A 10284-nucleotide genomic window follows, 5' to 3' on the forward strand; every position below is an offset into this window, starting at 1 on the left:
AGAAATCTATGAAGCTAGGTACTGGTCTCATGTAGCTGATCATTTTACTAGCTTAGGGATTTTAAACTAATCATTTTGATGATTAAAAAAAGAGGGAAATAATTTTATGGAGACACATGACAATATTTCTAATAAGCCATAACCATCTATTTTTAGCACCTCACATTCGTCTTCAACTAATTTCATTCGCTAAAAAATATTTGCTCCACTTCAAAAGGACAATATTCTCTATTATCCTTTTAACACAATTTTAATGTCCCATGAGAACATGTAACTGCTTAATTCTCAGTAGAAAATACAAATAAGAAGCAACAAGGGAACATGGTGTAATAATGAGAAATGTATTAGTTTAGAAAAAATAGAACTAAGAAATTTAAAATAGTAAAATTCAATCCAATGAACACAATCTTTGTACCTTTTATCCTACTCTAAAAAAAGATTGCTTTTAGAAACAAGGAACTCACATATTTTCCATCCTTTCCTCACCATTCATAGATCAAAACCCATTTTGCATTTATCCTTTAGAACAATTTCTCACCTTAAAAAATTGGACTGAAAAACAGAAAAAAAAATAATCAACCAATAAGAAAATCAGATTTTTCTTGATTCCGTCATTTTTAATATTTATCTTGTCAAACAACAAAATATACAAAGTTTTTAAAAATCGATACTTAATTCATACTAATATAATTTTTATGTCTTTTAAAACATTTACAAATATTTCATAACTTTATTTATTAATAACCATGTCGTAAAAATAGATATGAGCGTATCCAAGCAAACACATCCTTCTTATCGCATCTTTAACGAATTAACTTTTTAAAATCATATCAAAGCAAATACAGTCTTCAAATAATATCTTAAGCTAATTTTGACCAACTTATAATCGACACGCTTTATTCTCTCAAACAAAACTATTGAACACGTAACTCACCCACAATACTTCAAGTTCATTCTAAAATACTTCATTAAACAAATAAAAAATATTGGAAAAACTTTCTCTGGAATTTCGGTCAACTACTTTTCTAGATATTCCGATCAGAAAATTCAAAGAAACAACTTGTAGCGCTATTCTTCTGCGACATTTTTCCTAAATAACGAGAAACGTATGTATTGAAAAATGGAAATTTGGAAGCTTTGAATTGTAAAATACAATTTAGCGACCATCGAATTCCACCCTGCACGGCAAGGAAACTAATTCACACGCTTAATTCGAGTCGCGGAATCCAAGTCTCTTGGACCGATAGATTTCCCTTGCGTTACGTTCTTTAATCACAACTTTCCTACTTTCTGCTATTACAAAAGATCAGTATTGTTCCATCTTTCCTTCTTTCTGGCGTGGTAAATAATCTACAGAATTCGAATGACTCCATACAATTGTCGCAAGAGCAACCATAGTAATTAGAAAGAGAAAAAACAAGCATATTTAAAATGAAAAAAAAACAAAACAAATTTCTTTATTTGGTTTGAGACCAAAAATAACGATCTCGAAATATAATGTAATATGATGATACGGATGAATACAAACTTAAAAATAAATTGGAAACAAATAAAAGAACCATAATCAAGATCAAATTACAAACTGCTCGGCCGTTTCTCTTGTGTAAAGTGAGAGAAAAGAAAGAAATATATAAATCTAGAACAGCTATGGCTCTTTCCGCTCAAAGCTTCACTTTGCAGTTCTTCTTGCTAATATTAATGCTGGCGTTGGCATCCAAACTGTTGATGACAAGGTCACAGCGAACGCGAATAGTGATCTTCATCGTTTTAAGCTTCCCAAACTTGACTTTGACTGGAACATCGGCCTTCAAAAGCAAGGGAATACTTCCCAGCTGCCGCTGTGCAGTCAGTGACTTAACCATATCACTGGTAATCTGAACATCACTCCCGCTTAGAGTAACGCCCAAACTGGTAGTGTTCCTGTGGCCCTGGTAAAAAGCAGGGAGTTTGCCCTTGCAGAGCTCTGTGCCGGTGTAGAAAACCGCAAGATAACTGTCGTCCAAGTAATAAATGCCGATCTTTTTGTTGGGATTCCGCGCCGTCACGTCCACGGCAAACTGAGACGAAACGGTGCCGGTTGCGCCAAGAGAGAACCTTGTAATCTGAATATTGTCGACCGAGTAGTCTGGTATTTTGGGCCTAAAGGCGGCGTAGAGAATGGCGGCAGCTATGGCGACGGTTACAATGAGTAACACCAAGAGGCAAAATGTCCAGACGAAGCAGCGGCAGCAGGGATTGCGGCGCCGCCTGGGAAGGCCGCGGTAAGGCTCCCTTGAGGGAATCATTTGCTGTTTTGGAAATGTAACGTCTCTAAGCTGGTATCGACTGGCGGCTGGCTCTCCTTTCTCCGACATGAGGCTTGATTTGGGAGCCAGAGGGTCACTCGGCCTTTGGCTCGTCTTGACTGCCTTTTCGACGTCCTCGTTGGCTGGATGAATTCGCTGTGAATCCGCCATGACTGCACTGTAACCTTAATGCAGATGTTTGTTCTTCGTGAGAATGAAGTGGAAGGGGCGAGACTCGATCGTGGGATCGATCAATGGTAATGGAAATGTTGTTAAAAAGGCAGGGGAGCCACAGGGAATTAGATTAGAAACTTCCAAGAAATGAAGTGGGTAAACCGCGTGGACACGTGCTGCGTGATTAAGAATGTGAAGACCGCGAAACGCGTTTCTTTTTGGATTGAATCTCACCCACTTCAACCAGATTTTAGGTTACGTCAATGGAGCTTCAGATGTCATCAAGGACGTTTTCCTAGTCAGGGGTTTTCGTTGCCATTTGCATACAAAATTCTGGCACCTGAGTCGTTTAACAACTTTGTTCTTTTGATCCATGTTGTGTTTTGGTGCACGCTACGGCTTGTTTTACTTGGACATTTTCAACGTGAATTGTGTGTGCTGGTTTTCATTTAGTTGGAACTTGAAGTGAGTGGAGGCCGTACTGACATTTGCTGACAAACCCTGTGGGAAAGTTGCCTTGGGAAGTATGAATAGTTGCCTTTATGGACTTCGTTCTATCTCTGGGAAGACTTCGTGCTTACATTGACCGCATTATTTGACTATCAATTGCAGCAATATGTTTAATGGGTACATGAGGAATTGTCCCACTTAAATTTCTCGCACGCATTACTTAACTAGATCCATTTTTTAAACTCCCACTTGTAGACTAAATTTAGCTTTGAAGTTTCCATTTTTGGTACCCATGTATTTTCACCTATTTTGACTTCTAACTAGCATTAGTCAATCATTTCTCCCTAGTCAATTCTCACATACACAATAATGAAGGATCATTGCACTCTTGTAGCGCTTCAGCCCTACTTAGGCCTGAGTGAGTCATCTTCTTTCTAGTTAGTCATCTTCTTTCTAGTTGTACAATAATAAAGAATTAGTTAGGTGTTGCACTAGGGAACCACTCTAGAACCCCTTTTGTTTTCCTAACCACTTTTCTTTATTGTAATTATGGCGACCTCGACTCACAACATTTCTATTGTAATTTAGATTTCTTTTATATGCATTAGCATATCTATGTATCTAAGACCCTTTATTGTACATTTTGATAAACCCGACTTATAACATCCCCATTCTATTCTTAGTTTTAAAATGATCGCTTTTGATTTGTATATGTGTTTTTCATTAGGTTTCATGTGCTCTAATGTGTCTTAGTTACATTTATGATGCATGAATTTATTGAGTGATTTGCATATTAATCAACATGCTCTTTCTTTTTCTTGTGCATGAGTGTTATAACATTGAGTCCTACCTATAACATTCTAGTTAGGAGAAGTCACAGACTTATGTGCTATTTTGATCTTGAGTCCTCTATGTTTACGGTTCGTAATGAAACAAACATGCCTACTAATGACATTCTCACTATTATTGAGAATCCTTCTTCCCATTCTTCTCATGATGAAGATGAAACCTTAATAGTTTATCCTACCCAAGTACAAAAGATATCTCATGATTTAGAAAACAATGAGCAATGATTAGGTCAAGAACATTCTAATACATAATACATCTTATTAATAGAAATAATGAGAAAGAAACTCATGATGATCATAATGGTATCAATTTGTTGCATTTTGTTTCTTGTATTTATAACAATGTTAAACCTGTTAAAGATTGTGTTTAACACCTTGTCTTAACTCATCCTAATAGTAGTGTTGAGACTTTTATTCCTATTCCTACTACTCATTACCTAGTGTTTTTACATATGCTCCACCTCTCATGACTACATTTATTTCAACCAATAATATGACATATGTTAGTCTTGGAAGTATTCATAATCCTATCATTCCATCTGCTTCAATTGTTTCACATGTTTCCCAACTATTATCCATGCATATTACAACAACGTACCATTTTCATGTTCAAATTTTCCCTCCACTTCCCATAGTGTTCTAAACCTTCTCACATATCTTGTACCAACCTTTCTACCAAATCCAATATTTATGGTCTTCCTCAAATATGTCATCCTTGCAAAAACAAATTGTCTCTAACACTCAATCCAAATTGCCACATGGAACATTGCTATCCCTTTTCCCTTAGGCATCATTCATGTTGTTATCTAATAATACCTATAAACACCTCATTTAGAGACTTATATTGGAAAATTGGTTCTCTTGATTCTTGTAAAACATTTCAATTATTACATAGTGACTTTTCTTATGATAAAAAACTCGTGGCTAAATTGCTTACTACAAGGTTTATAGATAAGATTTATATCATATTGATTCTTTTCAAAAACCTACATTAATTCTAAGAAACCAAGGAGGACTAAGATGGGGTCAGGGGAAGGGATTTGCAACTTTCTGTCCACTTTCTCCTCAACTCCCAAAGCCTAAGATTATTATACATGACTTGTCCCTTTGACACATTTAATTCTTGCTTGTTTAGCCTCCTTCTATGGGAGATTTGATGTGGGATTTTAATGTATCCCCTTTAGTTCCCCAACCTGATAGACCTAAGGTTTCTACCTCTTTCGTGTCCTTGTTAGTGGAAAAATTGTCTCTACATTTGTTCAAGCAAGCTATGTGTAACAAGCTTGAATCCCTAGATGGTTCACACTTCATCTAGTGGAAGTATTGAAGGATTGAGACTAGTTAAAAAGAACCATTGGAGGTAACGACCTTCCTTCTTTTGCGTTGGTTGTCAATCTTAGCTCCATTATGGACAAGGCTATAGAATTAAAAAAACCTAGACATAAAAATTAAGTTTTTCTCTTTGATGCTCAAGATATTTTTACTTTCTGTCTAGGAATTTTCTGAATGATTAGATACAAAATAATTGGGGAAAGCAACCTAAGTTCAATTTTATTTTTATTTTGTATGTTGTAGAAACAACTCTTGCTTGTTTTCATTGTTAATCATTTTCATCAAAATTAGGTTCTCAAGACGCAATTCTGGAAAATATGGCCACGTTTTTACCATACCCTTCCCTGGTCATATGAAGCTATGCAAGAAGAAGTTTTGGCATTGTCATGCCCTAGGTGGCTCACTGTTGGGAGCCTTTCACCCTTATTATGGAATATTTTACCCAAAGTTTATCATCCATTGGGAAAGTCCTTCAAATTTATATGTCAAAACTTGGATACCCAACATGGATGCTAGTGTGGCAGTACCTATTCTCCCTAGTCTAGACCTATTGAGTGAAATCTACTTTGATTTGGACAACCAACTTATTTCATGCCCCCTTTCTTTTTTAGGGTGTCTAAATACATGTATTTTTGTAAGAGAGAGTGACACATGAGGAACTCATGCCTTCTACTAAAAAGAAAACACCAATCTAAGCTAAATTTTCTACCCATGATGGTCAAAATAAATAAGATATTGGCCCTAAAAGTGATAGCCCTAAAAAATATCTTAATAAAGTGAAGGTGGAGAATCTACTATGAAGTTGTAATCCTCTAGTGATACCAGTGCCTCTCTAGATGCTCTTAAGGTTTAGTTTAACAAGGTCTCCCCCCTCATCTTTTGATCCTAATGTTCATACCTTCAAAGACTTGTCCAATCTCATACTTTGGAATCTTTTCTCTATGTTCCTTCTTTAGTGCATCTGTTAGAATGAAGAATTCCTAGTAACAAGCCCTTGAAAAAATTAGGAATAAATCTGCTTCCAAAGGTGCTAGATCTTCTCCTCATACTGTCGGCTTCAAAGCCCTCATCTATACCTTCAAAAATTAATTATTTGATCCAGTCCCTCTTTTTATCTTCAGGAAGTAAATGTTCCTCTCAACTCCATTATGTTGACTCCTTGACAAATGATGTCCCCCATGGAAGAAGAGGCTATTATTGCTTGGTTAATCTAGAGCCTCTAGAAGGTTTAGAAGCTATCAATAAATCATATGAAAAATAGGATAAAATTAATAATTTATCACTTGTAGCTAGACCAGAACCTCCACCCTTTCCTCCTCATCACATGGAGTGACATTACTAACATAAGGATTGTGACTATAGGGGTCCTCACCCAGAAGGCCAAAGAAATAAATGATATTGAAGAGGAAGGAATATGATGATATCTTCACATTCAATATCGAGAAGCATGATAGGAGAAAGTTTGATCATAAGATGAGTGTTTTAAGAAGCATGTCTGTAATGAAGAAGGGGAAATTATAGTCAATAAGAAGGTAGGACGACCCTTTTGTATATCTAGGAACCTAAAACCTACCACTTGATATCTAGGATGAAGCTACCCAATTTCTTCAAAATCTTTCAGGCCCTCATGACTCCTAATAATTAATACTTTCCACGGAGTTAAGTGTGTATCATGGAATGTTAGAGGGTTGGAGAACCCTGGTAGAAAGTTGCAAAAGATTCCTAAGAATGAATAAAAAAATTGACATTATTATGTTGTAAGAGGTCAAATCTATTCATTAAAATTATTGAAGTTTTCTCACAAATGTCTGTGGAATGATGCTTTATATGTCTCTACCAATCATCCAAATGGGAGGGGAGGTACTCCCATCCTAGTTTTCCCTAATGAAGTGAACATGTGATAGGATGTGGGTGCTCCCCATGTAACATAGCATTATGTATTTCCCTCTCATAAAATAACTATTTTGAGTGCTAAAAGAAGCCTTATACCATAACAAAACACTTCAACATAGTCTTTCTATGCTCGATTATCCATAAATAAATATCATATTATTCATCATGATAAGCCAAGACATGCTGACCTATTGCCTTCTATCTAGTAAGAGTTTAAATACTCTTAGAACTAAGGCATTCAATGACTAGAGACTATACTAGAATGAAGGATTTATGAATATATAATCTAAGTTGTCTTTTCATATTTTTTCAATGTAATAAGATGAATCTAGTTATGATATGAAAAACAAGTATCAGTCTAGCTAAGTAAATATATTTCTAGTTTAACATGAATACAACTAAAAAATAGAATGAGAGAAAATCAATTAACAATCTAAGAAATCTGATGCACAATACTCTAGCATGAATTCAACATAATATAATTACTCAAATTGCACACATCAAATGAGAGGTAGAAAGCCCCCTTTTATAGAAACCTAGATAAATCAATGGTCAAGATTGATTTGAATGAAAGGTTGAGATTTATTCATAGTTGAGTTCAAATAGAAAGTTTCTATCAAAGAGAGAGTTTTTGAGAGTTTTGAGGAGTTAACTACTCAGTTGAGAATTAGTTAACTAGTTTGTTTCTCTTTTATATTCAAGTTAACTGATTATATATTATTTTAAAACTCAAGAGAAGATTTTGGAGATATTTGAATTATTTAATTAAGCATTGCCTCATATTTGAATATTCTCAATTAATTGAATAATTAGATTCAATAATTGAAATGAGGGTATTCAATTTAATCAAATACATTTAATTTCTTTTGTATTTGATATTTAGCTAAAAGGGGTTATTTAATTTAATTAAAGGTACTAGGACCCTTAATTAAATTAGAAGGATTTATTAGCTAAATTAAGTTAATATTTAGGAATTAAATAAAGGTATACATTATTGCACATTTAGGATTTTCTTCAATTAATACTTAGTTCAAGTAGTGAGTTAGGACTAGAAGTGCCTACCAAATTAGGACTTTATTGATCGATTTGAGATTAGGAGCAAATTGGTTAGAAGATTGATTTTGGGGTATTACAACTATGAGGTGGGTATATGGTCTATTTATGCATCCAATGTTATGAAATAACACATTGATTTTTCGAAGTGTTTTTGCGAGATGAAGAATTTACCTTGATTTTTGATGACTTCAAAATGTTTGAAAGGCTCCAAGATGAAATTGGGGGGTTAAAGTTTGAATGGAAAGTTGATGAAAGATATTAATGGCCAAAGATGTTTAATTTAAGCTTAAACTATATGATCCTCTAGCTAGAAAACAATTGAATTTAAAGGAGATTCTAGCATGTCCTAATTCAATTATTGAAAAGGTGACCAAAGGGTTCATCAGAGGCTTGACAAGTTCTACATGAATATAGAGGAGGTTTGCAAGTGTAGTAAATATGAAGATGCTTTATGTGTTATGGTGGTCCCATTTTCTATATCTAACCACCATCCTATTGTCACTTCTCTTTATACTTTAGCTAAACTAAGAGGTTAGATGGGTTTTCCCTTAATGTTTCACTTTTGAAGGATGAGGAAATCTTAGAATATTTCAAATTTGCAATTTGGTTTTAGTCTCATGTGACTGCACATAATAATGTCATTAATAGATGGAACCAAAACATTGGTTATTGGAAGGGCCTTTTTCAAGCTACTGGTATGAAGTTTGCCAAAGATGCTAGAAGATAATAATCAAAACTACATGAGAAACTTTGTAAAGAAGAGATGATTATGCAATAGAACACTACTAATGTTGAACTTGTGATGGTTGCAACCCACTCTAAAGAGTCTCCTAGGAATCTATGGATTAAAAATATTTAGGGGATTAAGACTAGGGCCAGGGATAATTAGATTAAGTTGGGAGAAACACATTCTAAGTTCTTCTTTAACATTTTGAAAAGAAAAGAGGCTAGAGATAGAATTGGCAATGTTTTTAAGGGATACACTACCTTGAACTATTAGAAGAATATTTTTCAAGAATCAACATCAAACTATGCCAATATCTTGTCTTTTGAGGATATTGGATTTGATCTGGGGATAGATAGAGATAAAATTAATAGGATCATTCCCAAAATAGTCTTCACAAAGGATATTGTATTTATAAGTAAACCTATAATAGTGGAAGAAAACATGAACAACATCTATAAAATGATTAATAACAAGGATCCTTGTTCAAGTGGACTCCTAGTTGAGTTCCATAAAATCAATATGTCCTAGATTTATGATGAATTAGAGAAGGTTTACCAGGAAGCATTTGAAAAAAAATCATTAGGTACCAAATCAATGTCAAGTTAATGAAACATATCCCTAAAGAAGGCGATTCATGATTAATTAAGAACTAGAGGCCCATAGCACTACTTAATATATCATATATAATATTGATTGAGTTGTAAGCATTGAGAGTGGAAACTTTCCTTCCTCATATTATCCATTCAACCCTAATCTTGTGAAAGGGAGATTCATACTAGAAAAATTGGCAATTTTTTTGATAACTATGGAGTGGGATAGGAGCATTAATAAAAATACATATATCATTTTGATTGATTATGAGAAGGCTTACAATAAAATTGAGCATAAATTCACCAATATGATGCTTGAGGATTTGGGGTTTCCTCCTTTTTGTTTGATGGTTCTCACTAATATGAATGAATTTTCTATTGCTATTGAAGTAAATGGGCAAGATCTAAGAAATTTATGCTCTCACAATCTATTAGATAAGAATGTTGTTTAGCCCCAACATTTTTTGTCATAGAAGTTGATTCTGTGTACTACTTGCTAATAGATGACTACCATTCCCTAAGAGCTAAAGGTGTTATCCTCCCAAATAATGAGGAAATTTCCACCGTATAGTTTGTTGGTGGAAATATAATTATTATCCAAATACCAGTAGACAACATGAATAAATTTATGGTTAAACTAAATTTATTTTGTACAACATCTGAAAGTTAGGTTTATCTCGCTAAGTCTATCCTCCTACAACGGGTTGATTTGTGTCCTAATTCAGGTAGTAATTTTTCTTTGATATGCCCACCCCCCAATCATGTTGTCAAATATTTGGGAATCCCATTTTATATTTTTTATAATCTCAAAGACATGTGGGAGTGGGTTATGGTCAAAATTTAAAAGAAGTTGCATAAATAGAATAATAGTAACCTCTCTATGTTTGGTATGATATATATAGGTTTTTTTAGAAGATTCTCTCTTCCTA

The 10284-nt window shown here is 34.2% G+C and overlaps 1 pseudogene across 1 annotated transcript; it reads right to left on the bottom strand.

The window, feature by feature from the left end:
* Window positions 1-1438: 1438 nt before the first annotated feature.
* On the bottom strand, window positions 1439-2619 carry LOC149547211 (NDR1/HIN1-like protein 6 pseudogene; annotated as a pseudogene). Its single transcript, XR_016354392.1, has one exon. The product of XR_016354392.1 is annotated as an NDR1/HIN1-like protein 6 pseudogene (transcript).
* Window positions 2620-10284: the final 7665 nt, after the last annotated feature.

Source organism: Cupressus sempervirens, chromosome 7, assembly GCF_028749045.1.
Source record: "Cupressus sempervirens isolate cs-2001-9-10 chromosome 7, ASM2874904v1, whole genome shotgun sequence".
Taxonomy (NCBI): Eukaryota; Viridiplantae; Streptophyta; class Pinopsida; order Cupressales; family Cupressaceae; genus Cupressus; species Cupressus sempervirens.